The sequence below is a fragment of the Lissotriton helveticus genome, chromosome 10, assembly GCF_964261635.1.
Source record: "Lissotriton helveticus chromosome 10, aLisHel1.1, whole genome shotgun sequence".
NCBI lineage: Eukaryota > Metazoa > Chordata > Amphibia > Caudata > Salamandridae > Lissotriton > Lissotriton helveticus.
In genome coordinates, this window is record NC_136071.1 from 1,113,701,018 (window position 1) to 1,113,718,082 (window position 17,065).

The 17,065-nt window shown below is 46.6% G+C and overlaps 1 protein-coding gene across 7 annotated transcripts in view; it reads right to left on the reverse strand.

Annotated features, from left to right (window-relative positions):
• Nucleotides 1-17,065, reverse strand: part of ATP2C1 (ATPase secretory pathway Ca2+ transporting 1) — a 912,406-nt gene that overhangs the window by 439,770 nt on the left and 455,571 nt on the right. The window lies entirely within an intron of this gene.

Sequence of the window (17,065 nt, forward strand, 5' to 3'; positions counted from 1 at the left end):
GTGTCTCTTGGAGGCTGTGATCTACTTTCAATGGCCTCTCTGTGGGAAGGGGGGGGGGGGGGGGGGGGGGGGGGAAGAGAGCGATCTCTGCAGAAGGCACTGAACCCCACCCCAGGCTGCCGTGTTTGGTACTTTGAATCTGACAGCCACGCTTCAGTTGTTTATGTTCGACTGTACAAAGCTGTCTGGCATGACACTGCTCTCTTTAAATATAAATATGCATTTTCTGAAGAGGAATTTGAGACTGTGGAGATTTTAAGGGCTCTAGATTTGGGAAGATCAGGAAACTGGCTTGCCCAAGATCACACAGTTTGTTCAAGTGGCGCTACCGAAATTTCACCAGGTATCACCTGGTTCCACAAATGTATCCAAATGTCACATCTTTCCCCTGCTTCTCTCGTGAGGTTTGTTTACCCAGACACACGGCCTATCCTCGCCTGAACCCCCAGACGCTCCGAGTCTTGGCATGTGCGACTGTCACAAGCGAGCGGCCTTGCGTTCTTTCACAGGGTGACCGGCTTCTATTTATGGGAGCGTTAAGTGCCGCTAACACCCCTGACCAGCAGACCCCCTGAACATAAGACGCCCAGGCTGGGCATAAGAAACGGGGGCAGGGAAGGGTCACGCTGGGATGGGTATTTGTGTGGCGAGGTCATGGCCCCAGTCCGTCCTTGAAGAAACACAGAGACGGAGGGCAGCTGGCATTTGAGGATTCTCAAGGTTTAATTGAAGGTTGGCAGGGCTGGGGCAGAGTCATGCACAGACTGGCACACCAGTTATTTATAGTGTTTAGAAAACATGCTGGTGTTCAAGTTCAAGTTCAAGTTCATTTATTTATAAAGCGCACTACTCACCCAGAGGGTCTCAAGGCGCTGGAGGGAAAGGTTTCAAGGCGTTGTAGGGAAGGGTTTACTTTTTATTGAATAGCCATGTTTTAAGTTCTTTTCTGAAGGAGATGTGATTCTGAGTAAGGCGGAGGTGGGTGGGGAGTGAGTTCCAGGTCTTGGCAGCCAGGAAGGAGAAGGATCTGCCACCCATGGTGGTTTTTCGGATGCGCGGGATTGCAGCGAGGGCTTGATTGGATGATCTTAGTTGGCGGGTGGGATAGTAGAAGGACAGTCGGTTGTTGAGGCATTCGGGTCCTAGATTATAAAGGGCCTTGTGTGCGTGGGTAAGAAGGCGGAAAGTAATTCTTATGTTGACGGGAAGCCAGTGGAGGTTTTTTAAGTGACCGGTGATGTGCTCTTGGCGCGGAATGTCTAATATGAGTCTTGCTGATGCGTTTTGGATGCGTTGGAGTTTTTTCTGCAATTTTGTTGTAATTCCGGCGTAGAGTGTGTTGCCATAGTCCAGTCGACTCGTGACCAGTGCATGGGTGACCGTCTTTCTTGTTTCGAGGGGGATCCAGCGGAAGATCTTTTTGAGAATGCGAAGGACGTTGAAGCAGGAGGACGATACGGCGTTGACTTGTCTGGACATTGAGAGGGAGGAGTCTAGAATGAAGCCAAGGTTACGTGCATGGTCTGTGGGTGTGGGCGCAGATCCCAAAGCGGAAGGCCACCAGGAGTCGTCCCAAGCTGAGGGGGAGGATCCTAGGATGAGCACCTCCGTCTTGTCTGAGTTGAGTTTTAAGCGGCTCTGTTTCATCCATTCGGCTACTTCTTTCATACCTTCGTGAAGGTTGTTTTTGGCGGTGTTGGGGTCTTTGGTGAGGGAAAGGATAAGCTGGGTGTCGTCGGCGTAGGAGATGATGTTGAGGTTGTGTTGACGTGCGATGGAGGCGAGGGGACTCATGTAGACGTTGAAGAGGGTGGGACTGAGTGAGGAACCTTGAGGTACGCCGCAGATGACTTCGGTGGGCTCTGAGTAGAATGGGGGGAGTCGGACTCTCTGTGTTCTCCCGGCTAGGAATGAGATGATCCAGTCCAAGGCTTTTCCTTGTATGCCGATGTTGAGGCGTTGTATGAGGGTGTTGTGACAGACAGTGTCGAAGGCGGCGGAGAGGTCGAGTAGAATGAGGGCCACTGTTTCACCGTTGTCCAGGAGTGCTCGGATGTCGTCGGTCGCCGCAATGAGGGCGGTTTCGGTGCTGTGTTTGGCTCGAAAGCCGTTCTGTGAGGGATCCAGGGAGTTGTTGGATTCAAGGAAGGCTGCTAGTTGGCTATTGACGGCTTTCTCGATGACTTTGGCCGGGAAAGGGAGGAGGGAAATGGGTCGGTAGTTTTTCAGATCTGAGGGGTCTGCTGTTGATTTTTTCAGAAGGGCGCTGAGTTCGGCGTGTTTCCATATTTCTGGAAAGGTGGCGGAGTCGAAGGAGCAGTTGATGACATCGCGGAGTTGGGGAGCGATGATGGAGTCAGCTTTGTTGAAGATGAAGTGGGGGCAGGGGTCAGAAGGTGAGCCAGAGTGGATTGAGTTCATGAGGCGAATGGTGTCTTCAATGGTGATTGGGTTCCAGGAGTTGAGGTAGTTAGTTGGAGGGGTGGGATCTGAAGTGGGTGGGGTGAGTTGGTCATTGGGAGTATTCTTGAAGCTGTTGTGGATGTCGGCAATTTTGTTGTAGAAGAAGGAGGATAGCGCATCGCAAAGGTCTTGGGAGTTAGTGATGTCGTTGGATGCTGCGGGAGGGTTGGTGAATTCTTTGATGATATTGAAGAGTTCCTTGCTGTTATGAGAATTGTTGTCGAGACGGTCCTTAAGTGCTGATTTCTTGGCGGATCGGATCAGTTGGTGGTGTTTGCGGGTGGCTGTCTTGAGGGTGGTCATGTTGTCTGAAGTTGGTTCTTTTCTCCAATTCTTCTCCAGGGTGCGGCATGTCTTCTTGGATTTTTTAAGGTCATCATTGAACCAGGGAGCTTTTTTGCTGGATGGTTTCGACTGGTGTTTTTTCAGGGGTGCTAGTTCGTCCGCACTGTGGGTAATCCATTGCCTGAGGTTGGTGGCCGCTAGGTCTGGGTCCGTTGCCAGGGTGGGAGTGTATTGGCTGAGTGATGTGAGGAGTTGTTCGGTGGTGATTTTGTTCCATTTTCTTCGGGGAATGGGTTGTAGACGGTTGTGGGTCAGGGTAGTTTTGTAGCTGAAGTGAACACAGCTATGATCCGTCCAGTGGAGGGCTGTAGTATGATCGAAGGAGATGTGCTTGCTGGAGGTGAAGATAGGGTCGAGCGTGTGTCCGGCTATGTGAGTGGGGGTGTCAACAAGTTGTTTGAGTCCGAGATTGGACAGGTTGTCCAGAAGGGTGGTGGTGTTGTCGAGAATGTTGTCAAGGTGGTAGTTGAGGTCTCCTAGAAGAATGTAGTTCTCGGAGGCGAGGGCGTGCGGGCTGACTAAGTCAGTGATGTCGTCGCTGAATTGAGATCGGGTGCCTGGGGGCCTGTAAATGAGGGTTCCTCTAAGTGTGGTTCTGGGGTCGGTGTGGATCTGAAAGTGGAGGTGTTCGGCGGTTGCAAGATTGACGTCAGAGCTGGTTGTAATTTTGATGGTGTTTCTATGGACGATGGCGATGCCTCCTCCAGTTTTTTTATTGGTGCGGTCTTTTCGAATGATCTTGTAATTGTCCGGTATGGCTATGGCGATGTCGGGGGCGGAAGATGCATTCATCCATGTTTCAGTAAGGAAGGCGATGTCAGGTGACGCAGTGTCGATTAGGTCCCAGAGTTCGGTTGCATGTCTGTGGACCGAGCGGGTGTTTAGTAGGATGCATTTCAAGTCGTTGGGTTCGGAGCTGTGTGTGGAGGGAGTGTGTTTGGTGAGGGTCCTGACGCAGTTGAACTTACAGGTGAGGCAGGAGAATGGGCCGTGGGTACGTCCTGGGGTGGCTTCACAGCAAAGTGGAGTGCGTCCGGCGTTGAGGGCGTGGAGTGTAGCGGCATCATAAGTTACTCTGGGGGGTTGGGAGCGGCATAGAGCCGGGGGACGGGCGCTGGGCGCGGTCCAGGCGCGGACGGGCGCAGACGGGCTTACCTTCGGCGCAACTGGGGCGCGACCGCTGCGCGTGAACGCTGCGCGTGAACGCTGCGCGGAAAGGCATCTGTCATAAATGGGTGGTGGGGGAGGGGCGAGGGAGGCTCAGTGGGAGGCGGGGCGGGCTCTAGAGGACGGGCTTGCAGGGACAACAACAACAAAATGGCAGCGGATAGGAAAGTGAAATAAACACAGCCACAAAGATCAATGCAACGATGACACAATGTATGCAAATGCGCTACTATGAATTATATGCTGATCAGGTGAGGCAAACTCAGATAATTAGCGTTACAGCAGCGTCAGGAAAAATTATCGTGCTAAAGTTGGCAAAAACGCCCTGAGATTCTGTATTAATGAATGCAAAGCTGATCGCGATGAGGCAGTATTAAGAAGCAGCAGGTTTAGTTGAGGAGCGCAGCACAACGATACCAGCCCGAGCAGGGAGCCTGGGGAGCGACCGCACACAGCAGCGTCGAGACGGTCACCACTAAGTGCTGGTCCTAGCAACCTATGACCAAACCGCATGTTTGATTGCGAATGTGGTTTTTGCCACATTTTCCGCATAATTATTTGTAATCACTTTTGTTGAGAAAATTCTTTAATTGCATGGGCAGGGTGCCTCAAAACACGAGAGCCACGAGACGGCAATCAGTGGGCAACTGTACACCAAACAAATGGCTATGCGCTTCAGCACGTGCGTCTGTGCACGAAACACGCACACAGGTGCATCAAATAGTCTATCCAAGACCAGCCAATATCAAGTATAAACCATAAACTGCGTAAAGTAGCATCTGTTATTTACAGCGCTTAGAAAACAGCACAAGTGTGGTATATAGTGCTTTGCAAAACAAGGAGTTATAATTATCTCTAAATGCATTGGTCTACTCCAAACGTACAGGCCACTCTGCGAGATAACCGACCTCTAAAGAATGCCAAAAATACCAGCCACCCACCAATCCCAGAACCGAGTCGAAGCTATTGGCAATGTAAATGACAATGCCATTTATTGAAGATTTAAAAAAAAAAAAAAAAAATGTCATAAGCAATGCCAATAACTCTACCTTTAATGATGCCGAGACCATTGCATTGTAAATGCTTGTTTGTCTTTGTTCCGTGGTGTGCTACGGTTCAACAGTATTGTCAACTAACAGCGGGAATTGTTTAGTACCCAGTCTAAGGGGAGTTTCTGTTAATACCCCCTCGAAATGGGGAAGTACATTTGCAACCCTAAAAAGAAGGCCACCCGGGCTCAAACGTCTGAATCTGCCGCACCTCCCGAGACATCAATTGATAAAATGCTACAAAGGGCCTTAGGCGTTGTCACCTCTGAAATCCAAAGAACTGAAAGGTGTCTCTCGATTACCCCAGATCTCTTTCTACCCATACCTGAACTATCCATCGAAACTACTGCTCCTAGTGTGCAGGTAGCTCCTGAAGAAGAGATTACTTCTCCTCTACCTCAGGTGGACACTGCACTAGATTCTACTTCAGTGGTAATAGAGGGTATGGGTACCCGAAGGAAGGGGAAGCGTAAGCAGACAGCCGGGAGGGTGACCGTTAAGAAGAAGGCAAGAATGGGGTGTGATCTAGGGATGGAAGATCTTGACGAACGGGATTCTCGAGTAGAGTCCGCACATGTCCAAGCTCCTCCATCGAAGTATCCAGCTTGGGTCAAGTCACTAATAGCAGATCTTCTGAACCAACTTGGCGACTTGATTAGACAAGAGGTTGAACCCCTAGCAGAGCAACTAAAATCCTTGACATCCTTGGTAACAATGAGACAAACACAATCTGGCCCTACTGTAAGACAACCGACTGCTAAGTGGGGGTCTTTACATGCCAATCTGGACCCGCGTATAAATTGTAAATTGATACTTGTATAGCGCACTACTCACCCGCAAGGGTCTCAAGGCGCTTGTACGAATACCGCTGCGGAACCCATCCTGGCTTTCCCTGTGAGGTGTCCACTCCTGGGCAACCCCAAGGTGGAGGCCAGGCATCCTCAGCGTTGTGGGGGCCGTTGTGGAGATTAAGCAAACTATTGCCCAGAGTTGCAGAGTGGGACTCCATGATTGGAATAGGCACCGGGGCGAGAATTATCAGGTCCGTGGAATTTTTGGGCCCAAGACCCGCCGAGGCGGGGAATTGAACCCTGGTCCCGGGCTAAACCTCTGCATCAGGGTCTGCCGCTCTAACCATTGATCCACACTTCTCCATGGAGGTGCCAGATGGGCAGGTGATTACAAGCATTAATAATGCCGATGTAAGTCATTCCAATAGCCAAGGGCCTAGTGCTAGCTTGCATCCCCTGGTTGTTCATTGCGGGCCGGACCGCACTCTAAATCCCATATCGAGGCCAGTCCATGTAATGGCAGAGAGTGGCAAGTCAATGGCCCTCTCTTCCCATTTAACCAGTTGTACAGGGGTGGCTCCAGATACAAGGAGCAAAGAGTTGGGGGGTAAAGGGGATGTTGTTTTGCAAAGGATAAATCTCCCACCAGAATCACTACCCTATATACTAGTTCTAACTGGGGTCCCTCCTTTAAACGGCTCTCAGAGGGAGTCACAATTGGAACTTAGGAATAAGATTCTACATTGGTTGGCATCCCATAGGCGCTTTCCTTATGAGAGGGCAGGGGAAATCTTAATGGTATGGAGAGTGGATTGGGTGGGACCAACAAAAAAAACTACGCCTGGGGACTGTGTGGTTGTTAATTTTAAAAACCCCAGGTGGTACGCTCTGTACTTAATATTAGAACCACCCAGGCTGAGACCCATACTGGAGTGAGAGCTTTGCCCTTGGATCACTTTTATTTCACCTGCCCCAATTCTGATAGGACAGGACCCTCCGTAGAGTACACCAAACAGAGGGACGAGGGACGGCTCTGGCCCAGCAGACATTTTACCGGGAGACCCTTGTTTTTTGATCTGCCGGTTAACAATCGATTTGGCCCACTGGAAGAGGTTGACTGACTATCAACCCCAGAAGGTTTGGGCTCCATTAGGAGCAGTAATGACCAACCAGAAAGGGTTGTGTTGACAAGACTAGGGACTATCTCGCGCATGCCTCCAGCTGCGATGAGCTCCGAGATTGGAACATACAAACAGCCAACTCTGAAGGAGGGGACCTTGCCATGCCAATCCCCCCTCTTTCCCACCTGAGACCCCACTAACCAACCACATAAACCTCCCTATTGATATCGTAAAGATCATCCCTTCCCCAAATACAACTACACCTCTGAAGGGAGTTTCTAGTGAGGGTAAATATCTTAAGATCTTATCGTGGAATATGGAGGGTATAAGGGCAAACTCTCTTGTCCTGAGTGGGGTTCGTTTGTGGATCAGTTTGATCTGTGCTAATTTCAGGAGACGTGGGCAAGTGAGGACCATGCTAGGACTGGCTTTGTAATATTTAACATACCAGCCATTACCAGTGAGAGGGGAAGACCATCGGAAGGACTATCTATTTTGGTAGCTTCACACGTGGGGTGTATTGTTACCACACTAAATACTTTGCCCCTTGACATCCAAGCGGTACTCCTTACTTTTCCCTCTAAGTTAAGCTTTGCTATTATTAACATCTACTCTCGGCCTGTGAGCTAGGCACAGGAATCGAAAACCCTGGAGGCGCTTAACCTTTATATTCCAATGGTGCCCCCTGACTCGCGTCTAATAGTGGGGGGTGACCTAAACTGCCATTTCGAACCCCTTTTAGGTGCCAATGATGCTATCTCTAATGAGGAGGATTTGCAGTGGGCTATACCAGATCACCAAGGAAAACTAGTTACATTTTGCCCTCCCCTAGTACTCCAAACTAACGCCATTTTTCTAACTCACTCCCTGAGGGCTTGTAATGGGCGCACACCCTCGGACAGGCCGAGTAAGCCCATATTTAACAGAACTGGTCAGGTCTCCCACATAGATAATATTTTGGTAGAGTGTATGTCTTGGTTTAGGGACAATGACTTTAAAGTCATCCCACGAGTTGATAGTGATCATGATGCCTTGATTCTATCCTTGAAGGTTGCAGACTCAGGCATAATCCCTGCAGAGGCCCCTCTGGAAGATAGGCTAAACCTCACTAACAACAGGAGAAGAAGGAAGTGGGGAATAATTAAACAATCGCCTGAGAAGTTGCATGCACTATATGAAATGGTTATCCCAACTCTGCAGGAACTTGGTAGTGCCCCACTCAACAGGGATAACCCAACCTATACCAACTTGGTTGCAACACTCCACAAGAAGCTGATTAACAACTTAGCTGCCATTCTAAACCTGACTGTTCGCCCAAACAAAACACAACAAAAGCCAACCCATAAGTGGTTCAATGACAGCTGCGGTAAGGCCAAACGAGCGCTACTAGCGGCTATCAAGAGGAAAGATAAGTCCCTGACCAAAACTAGGAGGGCCCAGTACAAAGAAGTTGTTTCTAGTGATAAACTGTCCTGGGAAGAAGATAAATGGATGGGTATTAAATCTGCCTTCCTGGCCAGGGACATGAAAACCTCCTGGGCCATAGTTAGAACGGGCAGTAAGGAAGGCAACTCTGCGGGGGAACCAAAGCTACCAGCAGAAATGTGGGTAGACCATTTCCAAGCCCTGTATGCAGTTAACCCGATACAGGATGCAAAAAGAAAACCAGGGGGCGCACTATGTTTTGTGGTTAGTTGTACTGAGGATCCACCAGTTCTAGCTCCCAGAAATGCAATTGAGGACTCAGCCGGGATATCATTACGAGAGGTTACTCTAGCGATAGAAAAGTTACCAGCTGGAAAAGCACCCGGCTTAGACAAATTGCCCGGGGACCTGTTTCGCGAGGAACCTTCTATCTGGGGTCCCTACTTGTGGGTTTTATTTAATGCCATCATGAACGGTATGCCTATACCAGATACGTGGGCGGGGGCAGAAATAGTCCCAATCTTTAAAAAGGGCTCTCCATTACTCCCTGTAAACTACAGACCGATCAGTTTGATCGATGTTAACCAAAAACTGTTTGCACAGGTAATATTAGACCGGATCCAGGGCTGGCTTAGGGAGAATGATATCATTAGCCCTTATCAAGCCCGATTCAGGAAAAACACCTCCACTGTGGACCAAGTATTCAGATTTCAACTGATCGCTTGGAAGACGGTATCAATAGAGGGTGGCAGCCTCTATTTGATATTCGTGGACCTGAAAAAGGCATTTGATTTGGTGCCCAGATCCAAACTATGGGGGGTCCTCAGGGATCTGGGGATCCCATCCTATCTACTTGACCTGCTCATCAAGCTGCATGAGGCCACCTATGCCCAATTAAGATGTGGTAGGGGGCGAGTATTAACCAACAGGCTCCGAGTTGACAGAGGTGTGAGGCAGGGCTGTGTCCTTGCACCGACCCTGTTCTGCCTCTTTGTCAACGCACTCATCCCGCTACTTGTAGAGGTCGTAGATAACGATGCCCCTAAGCTAGCAAACATCAAGGTGCCAGCATTGATGTTTGCTGACACCCTCCTTCTGTCCAAGACGCCAATGGGCATACAGAGGCTTTTGGACAGGTTTGTGGTATTCTGTAACAACAGGGGGTTAGAGATAAATACCGCCAAAACTATTGATTATCAATCCGCCCAGGAAAACGCGGCCCAACCCACAATTAAACGGGATAGCATTGGAAAGGGTCCCTGTGTTTGAGTACCTGGGTGTTACCCTCACTGAAGATATGGAGTGGGTGGCCCAGATAGATAAAGCCAAGCTCAAGCTAGCCCAGATTGCTGGCTGTATAGCCAAAATGGTGAGGGAATCTACAACCAAACCCATCGGCCCGGCAATCGAGATGTATAGGGCGCAAGCGAGGGGAGCCACGCTGTACGGGGCGGAACTCTGGGGACACTGCTCCCCGCTACTTTAATAGTGGTGGAGAATAGTTTCCTCAGGCAAATTGGGGGCCTCCCAGCTAGTACCCCGCTAATACCCTTGCGCTTGACCTTGGCATCCCCCGATCGAAGATGAGATTGCCTTAAGACCCTTAACATTTTGGAGGAGATTGTGGGCGACCCAAGAACTAGTAACATTCCAGGCAGAAACTGCTGAATTACTATCTTACCCTGGTCTAGTTAAAAAGGTTCCCTGGTTTGCACATGTAAAGCATGAATGTATCAAACTAGGCATGCCAACCCTGTGGAGCAGCCCAGGGGAGACATGCCCTTTGGTTTCTCGAGCTACAATACCGAGAAACTATTGTGCCCAAAAGTTAGAGAATATTTATACAAACCCAAAAATAGGTACCCTCACGACCCAGTTTCTCACTGTGAAGGATAATTACAAACTTGAATCCTTCCTGGACGACATTATTGCACAAGTAGCTAGGAAACTTAATGTGCAGTTTAGACACAGCACTTCACCCCTGCGCGCCTTTACTGCAAAATGGGCTGGTCAATTTGAACATGGGTGCCCTGCAAGCAATAGCCAAGAGGAAACTGAATTGCATGTTCTTTTTTTCTGCCTGGGATATCAGGGTGCACGGCGCTCCTGGCTAATACAACTCTGCCGGAACCTGGGGTTTGAGCATTGCAGGGAGGCTCTTCGAGTCCTTAAATATGATACATCCAATCCCATTGTCTTTGCTGTCTCCCGTTTTTTTAAATATAATGTGGCGAAAGAGAAGAGGCTTCATTGATAAATAAACAGTATCCAAAAACTGTTAAAGAGATGTGTTACTGACATTAGTGCATAGCAGTGGTTAACGCTACATGGTATCATCTTTTAACCTCATTTTCTGTTTTTATTCTCCGTGTATAATAGTGTATATACCAATGTGTTTTAATACAATCTGGAAGTTTTAACTATTTATTGTTTTATGACTAGTCTGATACCAAATGAATTGACTCCCTCTGCACCATTTCCCACCTTTTTGTGCCCTCCTTTCCCTTTCTATTATCCTCCAACTTTAATGTCCCCAACTGGAACTCAAACATTTCGAGATTGTGATCCTCTGTATTGTATGGTTTGTTCAATCTTAATGTATTGATGTTTTATGTATACTTTTATGGTCCTAGTGACCGAAATAAAGGAAATGAATGAATGAATGAAAATGTGCAAATATGTACTGTTTCTAAACTCTATAATTTGTACCCATTTCAGAAATACATAGGTGTCTTTCATACCGATTTTTCCATGTATACATTTTTCAAGAATAATTGCTCTATACCCGGTACATAATAAAATACCATTGCAAGTTGCTGCTCAGTTTTTGGCTCTGGGTTCGTCGGGTTCTTGGTGAACCTACACGTCCTATATATCCCCACAACCAGGAAGGTCCACCCGATGTAACGGTATATTGCTTTCAATGAGCTGTCATAATTACAAGAAGATACAGGTAAAAACGTTGACACAAAAGGCTGGTTTTTCAATTTTTCCAATATTTAACTGTTAGTTTCTATAAAGAAACCTTCATGGATTTAGACAAATGACCCCTTTCTGAATTCAGAATTTGGTCTACTTTTCTAAAATGTATAGCTTTCCAGGATCCATTATTGCTTTCATACTCATTTTTACCATTAACTGGAAGGAGGTTGAAACAACTAAAAATAGCAAAAATAGGCTTTGTCCCAGAAAAATGCCAAAACTGTGTGAAAAATGTTGGTTCTCTCACGGTCATTCCCTAAAAGCTGGAAAAATGGTGATTTCAGTCCCACAAACCCTTTTTGATAACATTTGCAGGAAAAATTCAGAGGCTTTTATTTGCAGCCCGGTTTTCCCATTTTTATGAAAAAAACTAAATTTTTACTGTATTTTGCTTAATTTCTGGGACCCCTCCAAGGGAATCCACAAACCCTGGGTACCTTTAGAATCCCCATGATGTTGGAAGAAAAGGACGCAAAATTGGCGATACCTTATGTGGTCAAAAAGTTACAGGGGCCTAAGCGCACACTACCCCAAATAGCCAGGCTTAGCACAGGAGGGGAAAAGGCCTAGCAGCGAAGGGGTTAAGATGAGTCTGGAGGCTGTATTTTGGATGGTGTGGAGTCTTGATGGAGCTGGTAGGAAATGTCGGCATTGAACGCGTTGCCATTGTCCAGTCTGCTGGTTATGAGGGCCTGTGCGACAGTGCGCCTCATGTAAGTGGGTCCTAGATGTTTCAAGAGAGCAGCTGCAGTTAATGAAATTCTGCTAACAATGTGTTCGTTAATTGGCTAGATGGGTTTCCTGAGATATGCTGTCACAACTAAGATGTACTTTGAAAACGTGTCAAGAGGTAAGTTCAGTTAAAATGGCAGGACCTTGTATTGGTAGTCAGCAGACCCGGACATAATTCACTATAGCTTGTATTGATATACATATGAAAGCATCAATATTCTTGAGAAATGATTGGGGAGACTAGTTGGAGAGTCAACAAACTGAACACTTCTTTTATGAATTACTTGTTGTCTTATTTAAGGTTAGAAGTCTGAATTCTTCTTTTGGTGTCTTTTTCTGAATCAGAAAGTAGCAAGTTAGTAAAGACACTTTTCCTTTGTGTGTGAAAAACAAATGGCACAATTGGCTGTTTTAGCAGTTGTTGGCAACCTCCATAATTAACAGATGGTTTCTTTGTATCTTCTTCAGTGAGCTAGAAGACAGAAGGGTAATGAAACGAAACATATGGATGTTTAGCATACTCTTCAGTACGACTCTGTTGCTTATGGTCTTTTTACACTCCAAATTCTCTCCTCTAATGCTTACCAACTGTCAGTCTCTTGCTCAACCATCATGTTATGAAGGTAGTCATCTGCATGAACTCCAAATAAAGTAGAGCTAGAAACATAGACATTTAGTATTTTATGTGTACTATATAGTTCAGGCGGCAAGTGAGGTGGAATCATGAAGGTTACCTCAAGGCAGCCCAGGCGAATAAATGCAAACAATCAACCGAAGTGATCTGCAGCCTCAATTACTTGGTTTCATACAAGGAACCACCCCAAGAAATCATGATTACTTTCTTTAGGCAAGTCATTCATAAATCTCACCTGCAGCTCCCAAAATGTTTTAGTGGAGGTGGACAACAGTTGGCTATCATCTTGGTAAAATAGATATGTATCATTTAAGAAGCTTGCTGTCTGTGTCGAGAGGGGCAATGGTAGTAGGTGATGCAGAAGTCTCACGTAGATCCCAGAGACTGCCGTAGAAAACAGCTGGAAGATCAATTCTCAGGAACATGTTCTGATGCAACCCCTATTTTATACATTTGTAAGGTGCAGCTTATTTGTAGCTCAAATAAAAAAAAATACCAGCAGACCAGGGCTCAAACGAAGAATAGACTGGACTATTGTACCTCGCTGAATTGCTTCTAAAATGACAGATGAGTTTATCTGAGCAGTATTTAAATAAATAATTACACATGCTGCTCTTCTTCCCAAGACATCGAGAAACATTCCATTATCAGAGGAAAAAATTAGACAGTAGTCAAAGAAGCAGGAGCATATGTCTCCCAATCAGGGTCAGATGCTAAAGTTATCCGAGGGTTTAGATGTCCTGACAGGTTTTGCATCTTGCAGAAACACAGACAGGTGATCTTTAACAAAGTGAAAGTTTTGGAAACCATATAAGTCCACGTTTTCTTGCTACTCTGGTGATTGCATTTTGTAGAGTCTTACTTCAGAAGAGATGTGTCCAATGGGGAGGGGAAACACGGAACGAACACACACACACACGAACGAACACGAACACACACGAACGAACACGAACACACACACACGAACACGAACACACACACGAACACACACACACGAACACGAACACACACACGCACGAACACACACACGAACACACACACACACGAACACACACACACACGAACACACACACACACACACGAACACGAACACACACACACACGAACACACACACACACACGAACACACACACACACACACGAACACACACACACACACACGAACACACACACACACACACGAACACACACACACACACACGAACACACACGAACACACACGAACACACACGAACACACACACACACACACACACACACACACACACACACACACACACACACACACACACACACACACACACACACACACACACACACACACACACACACACACACACACACACACACACACACACACACACACACACACCTCTTTTCTCTCCCCCCCCCCCCCCCCCCATATTTGGAGGCTTTATTCAGGAAATTGGCAGATGCATTTCTGGCTGGTGTTGTGCCTTCATCAGCGCCCAAAGCCTCCACAGGAATATCACTCTGCGAGTCCCGCCTCTCTTTTAAACTCGGTGTCACGAGTCTGCACCTCCCCCAGAAAACCTACAGCAGCACACCTGTGTAGTGTCCCGTGCATCTGGGAAAACTACAGGTCCCAGAGTCCCTTGTAAGTGGACCGTGGGGGTTGGTGCTGGGGGATCAAATTAGAGTTCTGTGCAGAAAGCGGGAACAGAGCAAAGTGAGTCCATAAAAACAAAGCAAAATGTCATGCTCCGTATTTTTCAGCTGCTTTGCCCACAGCTAAGCCTCCTCAGCTCCCCTTCGTACGCCTCAGCCCCAGGTTGCAGGTATCCAATAAGCAGGGGCGGCGAAGACAGTGCCTGCAGCCCACAACAAGGTTAAAATAACCTCGCCACTGCCGGTGTTTCCTCCTGTGCTCTGGGGCGGGATTAGGACCAACCAAATAACTCTGGTGAAGCAAAAATTGAACTGAGAACAGTCCAAGCCTGTGAAGTCCGATCCCAAGGTGAGGCGGGGTGCTCTGTGATAGCGTCTTAGGCTGACGCGTAAATATGTGCAGAGCAGGCTCCTTCCGAAAAAAGAGAAAACAGAGACCCAAGGGGATATATTTGGAGGCTTTATTCAGGAAATTGGCGGATGCATTTCTGGCTGGTGTTGTGCCTTCGTCAGCGCCCAAAGCCTCCACAGGAATATCACTCTGCGAGTCCCGCCTCTCTTTTGAACTCGGTGTCACGAGTCTGCACCTCCCCCAGAAAACCTAAAGCAGCACACCTGTGTAGTGTCCCGTGCATCTGGGAAAACTACAGGTCCCAGAGTCCCTTGTAAGTGGACCGTGGGGGTTGTTGCTGGGGGGATCAAATTAGAGTTCTGTGCAGAAAGCGGGAACAGAGCAAAGTGAGTCCATAAAAACAAAGCAAAATGTCATGCTCCGTATTTTTCGGCTGCTTTGTCCACAGCTAAGCCTCCTCCGCTCCCCTTCGTACGCCTCAGCCCCGGGTTGCAGGTATCCAATAAGCAGGGGTCGCGAAGACAGTGCCTGCAGCCCACAACGAGGTTAGAATAACCTCGCCACTGCCGGTTTTTCCTCCTGTGCTCTGTGATAGCGTCTCAGGCGGACGCGTAAATATGTGCAGAGCAGGCCCCTTCCATGAAAAGGTTCATGGAAGGGGCGTACTCGGAAGAGGTAGTTCAGACAGCAATGGAGAAGGCCAACAGACTTCAGCGCTCAGTGACATTACTGCCAAAAACCTCTGAGGCCAATTCTAATAAAGAATCAATAGCAGAACCAACAAGACTAGTGTTTACATTCAATCGGCAACATAAAATCCTCCGTAGAATTGTCAACAAAAATTGGCCACTGGTATTGAATGACCCAGTATTAGGTAGTTGCTTAACAAAACCTCCAAGCATTTCCTACAGGAAAGCGCGCTCTATGAGCAATGATTTGGTAAGGAGCAGACCCGAGGAGATAATGACCAAAAATTGGCTTAGCAGCAGGCTAGGCTTTTACAAGTGTGCTATTTGTAAGGCCTGTAAACAGGGAGTGAATACAAAAACATACACCACCCCATTCATACCTAAACCTGTTGCTATCACCAAAGGTGCAGGTCCACAAACGGGTACTCCAGCACATGCAGGCAATCACCAACAAAGATGCCACGTATCCGGTAGAAAAACATTTTCAGGATCACCACAACAGCAATATACATCTGAAATATTTTGCTGTAGATACTGTCTTGCCCCTTAGAAGGGGTGGCAATCGTGAGTACCTCCTCAGAAAATTGGAAACCAAATACATTTTAGAGCTCAATAGCAAAACACCCTATGGTCTTAATATCAGTGAAGATTTCTTTACCTATCTTTACATTTTACTGTTCGCATACCCAGTATCTTTCAGCTGGCGTCAGCTGCACCCCTTTTGAATTGAAATGAAATGAAATGTATATTACTTCTTTTTTATGATTTTATGTTTTTGATTTATGGCTGTAAATCAGAAAATGGTTAGAGCACAATTTTTATTATGCACTTGCACTTTGCACTTCTTTTTAGGTTACACATGATTACTGGCCCACTTGGGCAGAATTCTTTCCTTTAAACCCATTAGATACAATGGTCTCAACCATCATACAGCCTATCGTTTTGGTATTACTGTAGGCAGGGTGACCGGGTGCTCTATTATGGCACTTGTGAGGTTTCATGACCGATCTTCTAGTAGGATACATGTTGTCTATTAGCTAATAAGTCACATGTATATATTGTTGTATGATGAATTTTATAACAATTTTACACTGGGACATTTTTTGCTTATACTGTCTATATTTATCAATACCTCTTAGCTATCGAATTGTGTAGGTTGTCAGGCTGATGTGCAAAATTTAGAATGTTTTTAATATTTTTAATAAATGAATAATTCAATATTTTAAATGTTTTGTACATTTTGGATATTTATGACAATATTAATATTTATTGCATATTTTGCACTCTTGGAATACCAAATACAAGCTGTATATTTATGGGTTCACTGAACATGCTCATAGTGTAACTTCTATGTCCATTATGCTTTTCCCACGTGTATATTGCCCTGTCACTTTAAAATTGGAAAAAATTACCTCTGAAACGGGTTGTGATCAAGGCCTCTGAGCATTATGGCGGTGGTGCGGGCGTTCTTGAATAAACCCAACATCTGCACTATCTTTGGGTCTGCCTTCTTGTTTCTGGATGGTATATATATATCAAATCCTGAGTTGAAAAAGCGAACTCCTTCACCAGGAACGGACCACCACAAAAGGATAGAATTTCAGTGCAGTTTATTGAGCCTTCTCACAACACATATATATATATATATATATATATATATATATATATATATATATATATCATTGTG